Source organism: Impatiens glandulifera, chromosome 1, assembly GCF_907164915.1.
Source record: "Impatiens glandulifera chromosome 1, dImpGla2.1, whole genome shotgun sequence".
Lineage (NCBI taxonomy): Eukaryota > Viridiplantae > Streptophyta > Magnoliopsida > Ericales > Balsaminaceae > Impatiens > Impatiens glandulifera.
Window position 1 is genome coordinate 133,121,909 of NC_061862.1, and position 18,261 is coordinate 133,140,169.

Consider the following 18,261-nt stretch of genomic DNA (forward strand, 5'->3'; position numbering starts at 1 on the left):
ACAATATAATAATATAATATATTATATTGTATAATATAATAATATATCAATATAATATATTATTATATTATATACACTAACATCAATAAAGGCCTACAACTTTATATTTTCTCACAATCAATGCTTAAACTCACAATCTCCCCCATAAGCTTGATTTGGTTCGAGATACTTCACGCCGAGCATCTCTCGCATCTCTGCAAATTTGACTCTTGCTAGTGCCTTAGTGAGAATGTTTGCACGCTGCTCTCTAGTGCCTACAAACTCTACAACGATCTGTTGATTCTTGACGCATTCACGGATGAAGTGGAACCGAATGTCGATGTGTTTTCTGCGTCCATGAAACACCGAGTTCTTCATTAATTCTATTGCAGACTTGTTGTCAACATAGAGGGTTACCGGCCTCATCTTGCATCCGAGCACCTCGCTCAACAAGTTTCTTAGCCAAAGTCTTTGGCACGACGCTGCAGTAGCTTCCATAAACTTCGCCTCACATGAAGATAAAACAACAGTTCGTTGTTTCTGAGATTGCCACGTGATCAGATTCCCGTTGAGATAAAACACAATCCCTCCAATACTTTTTCTGTCATCTGTGTCACCGGCTAGGTCACTGTCAGTAAAACTAACGAGTTTTTCAACTTCTCGTCCTCTTCTTAACTGAATCCCATAATTCATCGTTCCCTTCACGTAACGAAGAATGTCTTTTACTACCTGTTGGTGTAGAGTGCCAGGTTTCTCCATGTATCGACTCGCTATGTCAACTACATAAGAGATATCCGGTCGAGTGTGTGTCAAGTACCTGAGACACCCGATGATACGCCAATACTCCTTCGGATCCACTATGCTTCCTTCCACATCCTTTCCGAGCTGCAACTTTGCTTCCATAGGATACTTGCTCGAGTTATAATCCTCCATTACAAACTGTTTCAACATCTTCTTCGCATAAGCTTCCTGCTTTACCTTAATGCTATCTTTCTTCTGGTCCACCTCGATACCAAGAATTAACCTGACTGTGTAATGTTTCGCCACCGGTGCAAAGTTCTCCTCAAAATCATTACTTTGCTTATGCACATAGCCTTTTGCTACCAATCTCTCTTGGTGCTTGAGGATGTTGCATTCGCTGTCTCTTTTAAACTTGAAAAACCACTTTAACTTGATGGTCTTGTGATTGAGTGGTAAGTCGGTGAGCTCCCATGTCTTATTCTTCCTAATAGACTCGAGCTCATTGTTCATGGCTTCATTCCATGACTCTTCGACTACCGCCTCGTGATATGTTGTTGGCTCATCGGTGGTGAGCAACAACAATTCATCAGGATCCATCTCTACTAGTGGTGCCTCCACATAGACATCTCGTAGGATTCCGAACTCCGCGAGATTTTGTACGAGCTTGTTGTTGTTGTTGCACCACTCCCACTTCTTCTCCTCCTCGAATATAGTGTCTCTCCTCACATAGATTTCCCTGTAAGATGAATTAGGAAACTTGTGCGCCTCGCTTCCGTCTTCGAACTTCACATTTCTAGTAATTTTCTCGTCGATCTCATTGAGCTTCTCTCGATGGCCCTTCATATGGTTGTTTGCTCCATTGTCAAGGTACCACACATTAGTGTGATTACACTCATCGCCACTTGCGAGGAGTTTCTCCATGACTTTCTCTTCACTGAACAACACCACATCTGGTTCCTCCTTGGACGGTTCTTGCATGAACTCTTCAAGGTTTGTCTTCTCGTCTCCCTCAGCAAACATTAATACTGGCTCCTCGTCATAGAAGCTAGCAAGGTTTGCATCATCTTCTTCGGGCAAAGCTTTCGTCACTACCTCAGCAAACATTAATGCTGGCTCCTCATCATAGAAGCTAGTGAGGTTTGCATCATCTTCTTCGGGCAAAGCTTTCGTCACTACCTCAACAAACATTAATGTTGGCTCCTCATCATAGAAGCTAGTGAGGTTTGCCTCACCGTCAGATCTATTGTTAGGGCACTTAGACGCGTAGTGCCCATACTTTTGACAAGCGTAACACTTCACTGTGCTCTTGTCTTTGCGGGGCTTGGTACCTTCTTGTCGAGGTGAGCTTTCTGCACAACCTCGCCCTTGACCTTGACCTTGCCCTTGCCCTTTGCCACGACCTCGGTTATCTCCACTGTTGCCGCTACGACTCGATGATCCAGAAGAAAAATCGGCTTCTCCGTTTTTCTTCATTCGTGACATCCATTCATCATGCGTGAGCAATAGATGCTCCTCCTCTTGGTCTCCGTATCCGCGAAGTCTCTCCTCGTGGACTTTGAGACGACCGACGATCTCTTCGACGGTCATATTCTTGAGGTCACCAAATTGCTCGATCGCTGTAACGATCTGCATGTATGTTTGTGGTAAGGCTCTAAGGAACTTCTTGACGACGGAGATCTCCTCCACCTTCTCTCCTAACGAGCGGATACCAGTCACAATGGATGTCAATTTCATGGCGAAATCATCCACCGATTCCCCATTCTTCATACGAATCGCCTCAAATTGTGTCTTCAAGGTTTGCACTTTTGCCTCCTTGACTCTCTCCACTCCAACATGCATTGTCTTTAACGTCTCCCACGCTAGCTTAGCGGAATCCTTCTCAGCCACCATGAGAAGAACGTCCTCAGGGAGTGCTTGATAGATGGCGGCGAGAGCCATTCTATCCATCCGTTCGTCGACATCTTCGAGCATCACGGCTTCCCACACTCCTTGTGCTTGTAAGTTTACCCGCATCTTCAATGCCCAAACCGAGTAGTTACTCTTCGTGAGTAACGGATAGGAGAGCGTCACATTCCCTTCTCTTCCAATCTTCATTGCCGCCGCATCTCTGGTTGATCTTGTCGACGACATGTTCTTCAATCTAGCTCTGATACCAAATGTTGGCTTTGACTATTGGATCTTTCTAAGAACAACTATGAAGATATGAAACTCTGGAAAATAGATATTTGCTAAAGAAGAAAAAGTCTTGAAAAAACTTGAGTGTTGTATATTCAACCTTTACAACCAATCCTTATATAGGAGTAATTAGCCTAAAACCTTAAATTACTTATACATATAGGCCCAAGCCCACTAATAATTAAATATACCTTAATGGTATAAAAGACAATATAATATAATATATTATATTGTATAATATAATAATATATCAATATAATATATTATTATATTATATACACTAACATCAATAAAGGCCTACAACTTTATATTTTCTCACAATCAATGCTTAAACTCACACTCCACAACTCTATCCTTGTTCGTTCCTTTGTTCAAGTTAGAATCTGAATGATCAATCCCAACTTGTTTGCTACATCCATTCTCGTTTACATTCTCCTCTTCCTGTCCAACTTTTACAATTAATTTTTTTCATTAGATCTTCCCCTTCAGTCTCATCCCTGCAATTTTTATTATCAGCCCTTTCCCTTCTTAATCCATCTTTTCTGGCTGTACCTTTTTAACAGTTTCACCCACCAGAACAACCCCTTTCTTTTCCTTTTCTTTACCCTACTCCTTAGATTTGCCTTCACCCAAACCCTGATCCTCAGCTTCTTCCTCACACAATACCTTCTTATCAGATTCTTTTTCACTCGATCCATTCTCAACTTCAGATCCAATCAGCTCATCCTTTTTTCAATTACCCTTTCTTTGCACAATTAGCTCATCAAAATTAGCTTCCATAGCTTGACCACCATTATTCAGAACTTCCTCTAAATTCTTTAAATCTCCAAAAAAAATTTATCTTTTTTATCCTCACACCCTTCTTTGCTTCCATCCCTTTCATCATCACTTCGATGTGTTTGAATGATCTCATCCTTTCTCTGCCCAGTTACTAGATTGAGCTCCCCTTTAAGACATTTATTCAATGGGTGCAAAAAGGTTTTACACCTAGTGCACCTATTAGGCGTCCATTCATAATTAATGTCAATATTATACAACTTTGTCAATCTGTCCATAAATTCCATACCCCTAGGGAGAGTACTTTCTAGATCAATCTCAACATTCACTCTTGTTGTGGATGCTTTGTTGTATCCATCTATGTCCAGATCCGATCGCAACGGCTTCCCCAGAAGACTTGCAAAATAGCCAATAGCTTTATTATTACACAACTGAGGAGGAATGTCCCTCAAAGTTAACCACATTTGTTCTAGCTTTGGTGGCCTCTTATTTAGTTCAATTCTTTGCTTCCATTTGTACAATTTAAAGCATTGGTTTGCAATAAAACAAAACACATCTGCACAAACCTTTCTAATATCAATGTCCTTTCTAAATTGCAAAAAATAACACCCGAAATCATTGACCGTTAACTTCTGCAGCCCTTCCTTCTCCCATTGCTTAAAAACCTGATCTTTTACCACTTTGAATGAGACGCTTGATCCTCAATAAAAATGTCCAACTATCACTGAAAATCTCAGTTACTTTCACATAATCCTTCAATCTTAACATGTATTCCAAACTAGAACAGATGATTAAGTGTTGTCACCATAGGTAGAGAAGTATCAATGTGCAGTTGTGTTAGTATTAGATGCTCACTTCCAAACATTGTTGTTCTTCCAAGTTCTATTAGGTCTTGTTCGTATTTGCGACAACTAGAATTTTAGTACATTTCCCAAATTCTTTCATGCTTATACTTTTATTCTTTTAATAAAATGATTGTGCCACTTACGATTAAATTAATAAGATTAAAAGAAATTATAGAAATTGAGAATTTGGGGAAGGGAATGGAATGGAAGAGGGAAAAATGTGACACAATCGGATTGATTGGAAAAATAGTAAAAGAAAATTCTTATGGCTATTTGTAGATTACAAGGCTCAAACCTTGTGGTCGAAAGATTAAAAGCCCTTAATGGATGTTAACTATAGTCTCTTTAGAAGCCATTTTATTAAACCTAAAGTAGGAAAAGTATTTCGAAACGGTCTTTCATAAAATAAGTCGCCCAACTAGGCTTATCCGGATGCTAGTTCGAACCTCTTTCTCTTCTCAGAGGGGAGGGGGGTGAAATAGTCATTACACTAGGGATTCATTTCCCCACCTTGATGAACATTTAACTTTTGAGTGAAGGGGTTGAAACCTTGATGAACATTAACAACTAGTCTCTTTAGTCCAAACGGTAGAGTATAATACTTAAATTTTAGGTGAAGGGATCAACTTTTGTGGTTTTCTATTAGATAAAAATAACAATTATACATTTTATTAATAATATGATTTCTATTAGATAAAAATAACAATTATACATTTTATTAATAATATGATGGTGCTACTATAATTAGTAAGACTAACTCAATTGATAGAGCACAATACTCTTAGCCTTGAGGTCAAAAGTTAGATTTAGATCTCAATGCTGTTAAATTTTATACATGTTTTGTTACTTATTTAAATGTGACCACCACACTAAAATTAAATAAAAATTATATATGCTTGTTTGTCATTTATAATATTTGATAGTGTCATTGCAAATTAATCCATTTAGCTCATTTAATATATATGGGACATCTCTTAACATTGTGATTATGGTTCAAGTCCATCTATTTGTAATTATTTGATGGTTTTGATCTGCACCACCATGATTTTGGTAGAGAGTTTAGAATTTGGAGGGCGATCCTCCCGGTGAACTGTTCGTACCCCAAATGGAATATTAAAGCATCGAGATCTCAACCATTTTCAAAGTCAAATGATGATATTTTCTCTTGTTTATCATTTTAACATTTAAAGTTCGGGATTCCTAAAGAAGGGGCATTCCTAAAAGTAAACATATATACTGTAAAAGGACATTCTAAAGCATCCCTTTATTTAGTGAAAAACTAGAAGAACATTTAAAAAAAAAGAAGAAGACTTTCAGAAATCTAGAGAAATAGTGAGATGGTGAAAAATATATATTAAAAGAGTTAGAGTGAAGAAATATATATAGCGAAAATAAAATTATCATAATAAATTTGTTTATTAGTTCAACTGTCAATAAAATAATTCGGACATATTGAGCAAACCCATCATATTTCAAGATTTCCTTAACTCAGATATACCGACAATGAATTAAGTTTAAGTAAAACGAAATCAAGTGTTTGGACTTACCCCTCACATAACATATGGAAGATCAATAGAGTTCAAACCACGACAAGGAACCCTCTTCCCCTCACTCTCCTTTTCCTAATATTCACAAAGAGTCATCCAAGCCTTTCTAAATCGGCATAAACCTTTAGCCCTTTTTATTTTTATACGGTGTCTTTAGTCTTTTTCTTAGAGTAGGGGTCACGAGAGAGTAGAGCGTACCACCCTGCCATAGTTGTGAGGCTGTTTATAGTCGCAACTATTGTCATATTCAACTTCTATGAAAAACATAGAATTGGGAGGACGATCCTCCCGGTGAACTAGTCGTACCCCCAAAGGGACATTGAAGCATCGAGATTTCAACCCTTTTCAAAGTCAATTATTAACTGTATTATTTGGTTCAATATTCTGGACGTAATTATATGCATAATATTAACTATATTATTTGGTCAAATATTCTTGACGTAATTATATGTATAATTTAGGGAGATAGTTATGACATCTTTTTGTATATATATGTGAGTTATTTCACAATGTAGATATCAAAAAAATATACATACTCTTTTTTCAATCTTATTATGGTATCAGAGCTCTCTCGGTGAGAGATTTCAATTTTCTTCAAAATTTTCAACATTGATATATTCTTTCAGCGTCTTCTTCCTATGATTAACCCTAGCCGACTCTAAACCCCAACCATGGCATCTGAACCAATTTTTGCAACCTTCTCTACTGATCGTTATGAGAATTTCTCTCCATGAAGATATGGGCTCGATTATTAAACCGATTATATTAACTAGTGATAATTATGAAGATTAGAGGCATATGATACATAGTAATCTTCGTGCGAAAAAAAACTAGATTTTTTTATAGTGATATCACACCTCCAGTAGCCAATCATTAAGATTTTGATCAATGGGGTATCATTAATTTGATGCTTAATGTGTGGATCATGAATACATTTGATGAATCGATCCGGGGTCGCATTCGTTATTTGGATGAGGTTAAGGATTTGTGGGATGATCTTCATGAACAATTTTCATGGACAATGGACTGCGTATTATAGACCTCAAGTCTTAGATTGTTGAGTGTAAGCAACATGATAATTCTATTTCTAAATACTATTATGATTGCGCCGTTTAAAGGATGATTATTTGTGATTGAGAAGCTGCCAAAGTGCACATGTGCAGTTGCACCTGAGTATACATGAATTCAGAATCATGTTATTCTCCATCAATTTTGTATGGAATTGGATGCTACTAAATTTTATAATTGTGTCTCCTCTATTATAATGATGGATCAATTACCTGCACTCAATATTTCATATTCTAAGGTTGTTGTTGAGGAACGAAAGAATTTATTTTGGAAGGGAAATCTACTCTTAGGACTAAGGCTATCGGTTTTTATGCCAATGTTGCATCCTAACAGGTTTGACAATGGCTCGGATAAGCGGGTTTGTAGCCATTGTAATAAAAAATGGCATACGAATGATAGTTTCTTTGGGATTTATAACTATCCAGAGTGGTATCAAGAACGTCGTGCTAAGAGTGGTGTTTGCGGTGGTCATGGTGGACAGCAACCATAACCTGATCGCACATCTCAAGTTGCTCCTCGTTGCAAAACCACATCTACGGGACGTAGGCTTGCCTCTCACATGGAGGCAGCCTCCTCTAGTGAGGTGTCTAACGGCTCGATTGACCGTGCACATTTTATGTGTCTATTTCCGATGAGCATTGGTCACAATTGTTGCAAACTATGAATAGCATCAATGCTTCTTCTGACAAATTATTGGGTATGTCTTTTTCTAATAATTGGATTATTGATATTGGGAATTCTTTAACACTATCTCAATTAATACTAGTGTTGGTTTACCTAATGGTGTTGCGATCCCTGTGACAAAAATGTTGGGATACTAGGAGATGAATTATCCCTTAATTCAAGAACAACAACAACATCGAACAACTGCGGAAACGAAAGAAATAAAACTAAAGAACACATACACAATATTTATAGTGGTTCGGACAAAACAGACCTACGTCCACTTTCAAAGCACAAGAGACTCTCAACTTTATTATCAAGATTGTTATAAGAGTATTAAAATGTTTCTCTCATAAAGAAATATCACACACAACTCACAAGGAAGCGATGCTCTCAAGGCAAAGACTTGGCTTTCTAAAGTGTCCGACTGCACCTTTAAATAAGCCCTCAATTAGGTCAATATCAATATCTTGTACAAATCTCCCAAAGAGCTTCCAAAATATTCTTACCATATTTCCTAATTATATATTTCCATAACAAAAGATCTACTTTCCTTTTGTGTTAATCTTATTTCCTAATATCAAGATTATACACCAAAAGATATAGTTTCCTTTTGTTGAATATACTCTTTCCTTGTACTAAGATTATGTATCATGAATATACCATATTTGTAATATCTGTAAATCTATTCTCAACACTCCACCTTGATTTACAAGTTATCTCCGTCTTGTCTTCCATCATTTTGCTTTGTCAACAAACAAAATCATCATAGCTCCAAAATCCTGGAACTGCCATCATATCAGCAACATTGTCACATTTTTGGTAACAAATTCTTTATGCTCGATTATGATCCTCTCGATGTATAACCCCACATCAAGCTTTAGCGTGGAAAATCCATTCGACAAGAGTAAAGCCACGGGACCCTTAGGTCGCTTAAATCATCCACTATATCACATATAATGGGTTACCCTATGTTTTTGCAAATTAAGTTTTACAATCTAACAGATTACATAAACCTTCAAAAACATCATCATCATCAAAGATGGTACATACATGTAAAATGTATCTTCACCAATGGTGGAAATACCCAAACCTAGGTATCTAGGGAGTGAAGAGAAAGTAGTTGAAGAAAATGAACATTTTCTTCTTAACACCTGCCTTCGTCTTGATTCGTCTCCCTCTCTTTGTCTTGTTCTTGTCTTTGGAATTTACAATCTGACTGATTATGTAAATCCTCAAGAATAACATCATCATAAAAGATGGATCATACATATATAATGTATCTTCACATATTGTGGAAATACCTAATCATAAGTATCTAGGAAATAAAGAGAAAGTAGTTGAAGAAACATATGTTTTTTTCCTAACACCTACCTCCGTCTTGATTCGCCTCCCTCTTTGTCTTCTTCCTTTTCAAAATTAGATATCTGTCAAAACCTGAGGACACCCAGAACGAACTTCCATCGCCTACTCCTCAAAATAAGATATCAATCGAAAGTCGAGAAGACCCAAGACGAACTTCCATCGTCTACTTCTTCAAAATCAAATATCTACCGAAACCGAGGACACCCCAGACAAACATCCATTGTCTACTTCCTCAAAGTTAGATATTGATCGAAGCCGAGAAGACCAAAGACAAACTTACATCGTCTAAATATTTAGGTATCCAGCGACATCTCTTTACTCAAGCTCAAGATCTAGCCAAACATTGCCACCCATCGTGCCTTGAACTTTGCACACTCAACCAACATGAACCGCATACTTATCTAATTGTCTTAAATTATTTTCACCATGCTTCATAGTTTCTTCAAAAGAAATCGCGAATGTCCTTCCATTTGAATTGATAGAGCCTCTCATCTATCCCCTTTTTCATGACTAGGAATCACATTCAATGATTTCATTCACCTTCAAATTGACTGAACCTCTCATCTAGTCCATTTTTCATGACTAGGATTCATCTTCTCACATTGAAAGATAATGTAATGATTTCTTCTTGGTTCGTTTAAGAGTTGCTTCATGATGTCTCCACCTAAATTGATAAGTGTCTTCCATTGGTCTTCCTCTTCTTGGTATTTCATTCATATTGTGTGTTAACTAGAAATATGTCAATCCTCAATCACCCCGTCAACTCAATGCAATCTTGCAAATTGGCCTGAAGGATTTCTTTATCAATATGTGGACAATGTTGTCATCAGTAAATATGCCTTTTTGATAAGATTATTGTGTACCATTCTTTTCTTCATCCATGGCCAATGATACCTCTTCACTAAGGTCATCATGCTCCCCAACATTATAAGAAATCTCAATGGTCCCATGACAATTCTCCCTTGGCAGTGTGCTCTTCTGATGACATATCTCCACCTCGAGTTGTGATTCCTCTTGAATCACTACTTGTGTCTTCATTGTGTGTGCTCTAGCTTGTCAAACTTCACATCTTGACATAGCATAACATTATCTCCACCTTCTTCCAGCCAGACTCTATACCCTTTAACATTCTCTGAAAATCCAATAAAGAAAATTTCTTTGACGTTGGATCCAGCTTCCCTTGCATTACCATGAATTAAAGTTTTTGCACCAAAAACTCCTTCCTAACCCAAATCTTGCAAGCCTTTGAGGACAAGACTCAGATGATGCCAGAACTTTGATATATATTGAGTGACCTTAGAGATAATAACTAAACATACTTGTAAATTACCTTATAGAGAATACACATCGTTTTTAATTGCTCCTTCCATAACAACAAAAGTACATTGCTCACCAACAATGATCTACCTTTTGCCTTCCAAGCTAATCTTTTATATAATGCTTCTTCAGTTTTAGGCAGTCTTTTCTGAAGTATCTTTCCTCTTAACACCGGAAGCACTTTACCTTTTCTTTAGTCTTCGACATAGACTTAGAAGTCTTACTGCTCTGCCTTCTTTCTCATGATGTTGTTTACCTCTTGCATATATGTCTTCTCCATTATCTTCTTGTCTACAATCTGCCCTCTTGGTTTGTTCCTTGGACATCTTCTTCCACCTCAAACCTGAAAGTCATTCATACCAACAAGAACTACAACTTGGACATCTTTTGGAAACCTCCCTAGAAATTGCCAAGAACCCTCCAAGGTGCCTCCAAGCTCTTAAGCTTCCTCTCCTCTCGAATAGCCTGGCTCTGATACCACTTGTTGGGATACCAGGAGATGAAGTATCCTTTAATTCAAGAACAACAACAACATCGAATAATTGCGGAAACGAAAGAAAGCAAACTAAAGAACACATACACAATATTTATAGTGGTTCGGCCAAAACAGACCTACGTCCACTTTCAAAACACAAGAGTCTCTCAACTTTATTATCAAGATTGTTATAAGAGTATTACAATGTTTCTCTCATAAAAAAATATCACACACAACTCACAAGGAAGTGATGCTCTCAAGGCAAAGACTTGGCTTTCTAAAGTGTCCGACTGCACCTTTAAATAAGCCCCCAATTAGGTCAATATCAATATCTTGTACAAATCTCCCAAAGAGCTTCCAAAATATTCTTACCATATTTCCTAATTATATTTCCATAACAAAAGATCTACTTTCCTTTTGTGTTAATCTTATTTATTAATATCAAGATTATACACCAAAAGATATAGTTTCCTTTTGTTGAATATACCCTTTCCTTGTACTAAGATTGTGTATCATGAATATACCATATTTGTAATATCTATAAATCTATTCTCAACAAAAAATTGGTAGTGTTTTTTTTGATGGATTGTCTCTTAATAATATGTTATATGTCTCGTCGATGACTTGTAATTTATTTTTGGTATCTCAACTCAATGTTGCCCATTGTTATATTATTATTTTTTACTAATACACTTTGTATTATTCAGGACCGCACTTTGAAGAACCTAATTGGAGTGGGGTGTTATTTAGAGGGGTCTATATTTTTCATCTAATTGCGGCTCCAACAATTCAAGCTCATGCGATTTCTAATAAAAGATCTGATGTGTTATTGCACTAACGCTTAGATCATCCCTCTATGAAAGTTATTTCTGCTTTACCTTTTATTTCACAAACTTTGAATAAAGGTTGTTCTACGAATTACCATATTTGTTCTATGAGCAAACAAACACGTGCTCATTTTTCTGTTAGTTTTACCCGTGCTACTATTGTTTTTGATTTAGTCCAATGTGATATTTGGGGACCAAACAAGGTTTTATCGAATTGTGGAGCTCGTTATTTTCTTACTCTTGTTGATGATTTTTCACGCACTACATGGGTATGTTTGATGCTTTGCAAAAGTGAAGTTGGTGCTTTGATTAAGAAATTTTATAAGATGGTAAAAACACAATTTGATAAACATATTCGTGTGTTTCGTTTGAATAACGTGAATTTACCTCATTAGAATCATTTTTTGTCGAAAAGGGCATTGTTTTACAAACTTATTGTGTTGATACAGCTCAATAAAATTGTAGAGTTGAACGTAAGCACCGTCATATTCTTAATGTGGCATGTGTGTTATGTTTTCAAGCTAAGCTTCCGCGATATTATTAGGGAGAATGTGTACTTACTACTGCGCCCCTAATCAATCTCATGCCAACACCTTTGTTGGATCTTAAGACTCCGTATGAATGACTTTTTAATAACCACTACCTCATTATTTCCTTAGGTTTTTGGTTGTTTATGATATGCCTCCAATTCCCCGTATATTAAAGATAAATTTAGCACAAGCTCACGTCGTTGTATATTTGTGGGTTATCCATTTGGTAAAAAGGGTTGGCAGTTATATGATCTTAAATCCCAAATAAAATTTGTAAGTCGTGACGTTTAGTTTTTTTAAGATAAGTGCCCTTACTTGGATTCTCTTTCGGATACAGCTAAAACTAAATGGGAAAATTATTTTAATCAACCATCATTATGGTTTGATTCGGATGATGACATAGGTATTAACTACAGTGGGAGTTCGACTGACCCTCTCAATCCACAACTACTGCCTCGGACCTAGAGGAATTGGGTTGTGGCTTGCATACCAAAATTATTTCAACTCGTCTTCACGATCATGTGACTAATATAGTGGTTCAACAAAATATAGACCATCCTACTGCTGCACCACCATAACCTTCAGGGACCTCAGGTAAGTCCACATTGCGTGTTTTGTAAATTTTAATAATTTTTCTGTCACTCATTAGTGTTATCTAGCAGCTTTTTCGGATATCAAAGAGCCTTCCTCTTTTATGGAGGCTTTTAAATCACTGCAATGGTAAACAACAATGACTGAGGAATTCTTTGCTTTGGAACGCAAGGGTACTTGGACTTTAACCCAGTTTCCTACTAGTAAGAAGGCAATTAGAAGCGATTGGGTTTATAAAATTAAACGTACATCTTCTGGTACGGTGGAATGTTATAAAGAACGTCTAGTGATTCATGGTAACCAACAACGTGCTGGAATTGATTATACAAAAACATTTGCTCTAGTTGCGAAAATGGGTACGGTACCCATTTTTCTTGTTGTTGCTGCTATTTTTAATTGGGAACTTTATCAGATGGATGTGCATAATGATTTTTTGTACGGTGATTTGTCTGAGAAAGTGTATATATGTCCTCCCCTAGCCTATTTTACTCCTTCCAGTATGGTTTGTTGCTTACACAAATCTTTATAAGGGTTACGTCAGGCTCCTCGTCAATGATTCGCTAAGTTGTCTACTACATTGCGATCATATGAGTTTACTCAATCTTATGTTGATTATTCCCTATTTAGCCTTATTCGAGATGCCTATTTTATCCATGTGTTGGTTTATGTGAATGATTTAATTATTACTGGTAGTTCTTCCACGTTGATTTCTTATTTTAAGGATTACTTGCATTCGTGTTTTCATATGAAGGACTTAGGGCGTTTGAAGTATTTTCTTGGTATTTAGGTGGCTCAAGGTCCCGATGGGATTTTTTTTATCCCAACGCAAGTATGAGCTAGATTTATTAACTGAAGTTGGTATGTTTGGGTGTCGCCCTATTGACACACCTATGGAGCAAAATCATCGTCTTGCTTCGTCTATTATTGATATCTTTGGTCAACCTGACCAATATCGGCGTTTGGTTGGTCGTTTGGTCTATCTTTTGGTTGTTTTCTCGGATTTGAGTTATGCAAGTTCTTCGGTATCTTAAGGGTCATCCGGGCCAAGATATTTGTTTGCGACCTACATCGTCTTTGACTCAGCGAGCATACTCGAACAGTGATTGGGTTGCCTATCCTCTCACTCGTCGCTCTCTTACTAGCTATGTGGTTTTTCTTGGACATTCTCATATTTCTTAGCTTACCAAAAAGCAACCTATGGTTGTCTGTTCCTCTGCGGAAGCTGAATATCGTGTTATGGTGGTTACTACTTGCGAACTAAAATGGCTCAAGTCTTTATTGAAGACTCTTGGAATTTTACATACATTTTGTGACAGCCAGTTGGCTCTCCACATCGATAGTAACCCTGTTTTTCATGATCGTACGAAGCATATTGAGATTGACTATCACTTTATTCGAAATGAGCTGATTTCTGAAAACATTGTCACCCAATATGTGCATACTAGTCATCAGTTAGTTGACGTTTTGACTAAGGCATTGAGACGTTCATCTTTTACTTTTATTCTTCGCTAGTTGGGAATTTGTGATCTCTCTACTCCCACTTGAGTGGGAGTATTAACTGTATTATTTGGTCCAATAATTTGGACGTAATTATAGGCATAATATTAGTTGTTTTATTTGGCCGAGTATTATGGACGTAATTATATGTACAATTTAGGGAGATAGTTATGGCATCTTTGTATATATATGTGAGTTGTTTCATAATGCAAAGATCAAAAAAATATACATACTCTTTTTTCAATCTTATTAATAAATAATTTTATTTTCCCTTTGTTTATCCTTTCGACGTTTCAAGTTCGTGATTAATAAAGAAGGGCATTCCTAAAAGTAGATATATAAACTTGTTGGGATTGGGATTGGGATTGACGATGGAGACGGGAGTCTCACAAAGTTGAACGCTTACACACACTTCGTTTGATAATAACTTTGATAAAAGTTAATATCTATTTCTATTCTTCGCAAAACGTCACAAACTCTTAAACCGAGTTCAAATGCGGAAATGTTTGTTTTGACTTGAAGCAACACAACAAGATTGGAGTAGAGTAATAGAAAAGAACACACGACACAAATGATGTTTATAGATGTTCGGAGATAAAGCTCCTACGTCACCCCTTCTTCTCAACCTTGAGAAGGATATTCACTAGAAGATTTGATTGAATACAACACTTGTACACAACCCAGTCGATCAACTAGGACTTAGTTAATGCTTGTTATCGAACTCCTAGCACACTCGTTCTATTGTACAGAAACTGTCAACTTACAATGCTAACAAACTCACACAGAATAGGTAGGATTGTAATACAAATTTAGAAATCTAACACACTTGAAGGATTATGACACTTTTAGAGCTTGAAAGAGTTGATGACTTAAGGTTCAGGAAAAGATTGTTCAGAAAAACCGGTGTGAAGAAAGTTGTCATTTGTCTTCTTAATTAGGCAAATGTCAACGGACATATGTTGTTTCTCAACAGACATATTTTGCTTCATAAGACATCTGTCTTGATCTTGATTGGTTGAGTTCCAATATATTACATCAGATGAGATATTTTTTGATCTTGTTTGTACTTGGATGATAATAAACCAAGTTGTCAATAATGGGATTATGATTTATGAGGAGTGTAAATCTCAGAAGTTTTGACTTGTATTTGGTTCTTTTATCATAGCTCTACTGCTGCCAAAAATGTCTTCATCAGTCTTTGCACCAAAATGGAAACAAAATATTGAGGACGACGCATAAAGCTGATGTCTACAGATACCGGAAATGTTCTTATATGGTACCAAGGCTGAAAGATTGTGAGAAGCAAGAAAATACCAGAAGCGCTTCTAAAGAAATGCCGATTTTATTGAAAAACTGACTTCAATAAAATATTGGGCGCATTTCTTATATAACCGAAGTTATATAATACCGAAAGATAATATCGGATGCATGTTTTGGCAAAAACACTTATTTGCAAAATACTGGACACGTTCCTTGATATAAAACCGATGTGAGGAAAATGCTGACTCTGTTTTAATATAAAATCAAAATGCAAACTATCGGCTCCACTTTTGCAAAATACCAATCTGAGATAAAATACTAGTTACGTGTTTGTAAAATACCGATTTTACAAACTATCGGTTACGCCTTGACAAACTACCGATATGTGATAAAATACCGGTTACGCCTCACAAAATGTCAATTCATAAACTACCGGCTACGCTTAGAAAATGTCAATTCATAAACTACCGGCTACGCTTCACAAAATACTGATTCATAAACTATCGGCTACGCTTCATAAAATGTTGATCATAGATAATACCGAAAGTCTTTTTGCATAATACCGGACTTTGAACAAATACCGATTTAATAAAATGCCGAGAATCTTTCCGGTTTCTTTGATCTATATAGGATTAGATTAACATGCTTAAGTTCTTATTTAATAGTTAATTAATACTTTTACTTAATTAACTATTTTTACTTAACAAAACCTGAGTAAACCTGAATAAAGTAAGAGCATATTTTAAAGCATCCCTTTTAGTTTTTGGAAGGTTTCCAAGTCTTATGTCAAAGTAGGGACATTAATGAACCATCATTGATGGACGTTGCACATGAGACAATAAATTCGACTCAAAGTCCGACGCTAATAGAAATTGCTTACTTGATCTTTAGCGAAGGAAAAAATGAGAGGGTTTTTTTCGTAGTAATAGAGGCGGGTCACACACCAATTTTAAATTTGTCTCATTATCCACTTGAAGATATACTTGTAGACAATAATAAAAAAATATATAATATAAAAGAAAACGTCGTTCGAACCTGCGCCGGCAAAGCCCAACAGATTTCAAGTCTGTCTCCTTAACCACTCGGACATATCGACAACTTTGATAATTTTGGTGAACTGAGGTCAACGGTTTGAAATTAATAATTATAAAAGAGATTATAAAAACATGTGTGAACCTGCACCGACCATGACTAACCGATTTCAATTAAGTATTATACTTCTTAACCACACAAACATATCCATGCCATTGTAGAATTAAGTAGATCTCATCAATGGTTTGAACTTATCACATGTACAACATTATATAAGAAAATAAAAATAAAACATATCGATAATGAGGTTCATATCTAAAGTGATTTAGCACATAAACCACTACACAACAAACTAAACAAAAATATTTGAATCACAATCATCGAGTTTAAGCGGAAAAAATGTTGAGTGAAGAATTCGAAGAAAAATTGCAAAATAAATAAATAAAGACCTTTCAAAAATCTGGGGAGATAATAAGATGAATGAAAAATATATATTAACAGTTAGAATGAAGAGACATATATACCTTTCTTGCCTCTCGGTATTTCAACTTCAGTTGGATTAAAATTTCACTAAAAATCAAATTTGAATTTTATGTGTATTTACATTCACTTAGATTAAAATCTAAAAACATAGAAAGATCTAAGAGAAAATATTTACCGATTAAAACTCGGTATTCTCATGAGTGCACATATGCTATCTCCGAAAAAGCCATTTTAATCATTATTATATATATTCCAAATTATATCATCCGAATGTATCTAAGAAATAACACATTAAAAAACAAAATTTAATCTTATTGACAGTTTTTAATACATATATGCTAATGATTAGATGCGACACTGCTTATTAATCATGCAGGTATTGATCTGAAACGTTATCCAATAGTCAGAAGCACACAATAGAACAAAGATCGTAATTGTCATAAATAAATGTTTAAAAGTTGTTGCTTGTATTAATTATGAAGGTGTTTGTTTGAAGTTTTGGATCTGGTTCAATTGATCATAAAACAATACATTCACAACCTAAATGAATATGATTAGTTTGATTCTACTTATTAGTTTTTATTGTTTATTTTGTCAATCTTATTTATTAAATGAATTGGGGCTAGTAGCTTGAGTAAACAGGGTAACTCAATATGTATCACTCTATCCATATTCAACCCAAATAAAATTTACACAACTTATAACACAACTCATATTATTCAGTAATATGAGTTGGGTATGACTAGGGTAAATATAGATTGGATAACTCAAATTTTTCTATATACGGACAAAACGTTTGTTTTCTTACTTTAACGTGACATTTTTTAATTACTTTGTACTCTTTTTAAATAAAAGGATGTTTAAATTACGAATAAGAATAAAAGTTTATACCTATCTGTTATCGCAATCAAAACCCTCCTCTACTCCCACGTACACATACAATAATTTTAGTTCCATGGAACAAGGAGAGCATGTAGTTTTAGTACCATCAACAAACTAGATAAATAAACTTTTTGTTATCTTTTAGAATTTGATCACGATTCATCGAATAATTAATACACAAAATCACCTAGCATGTCTATCTTAGAT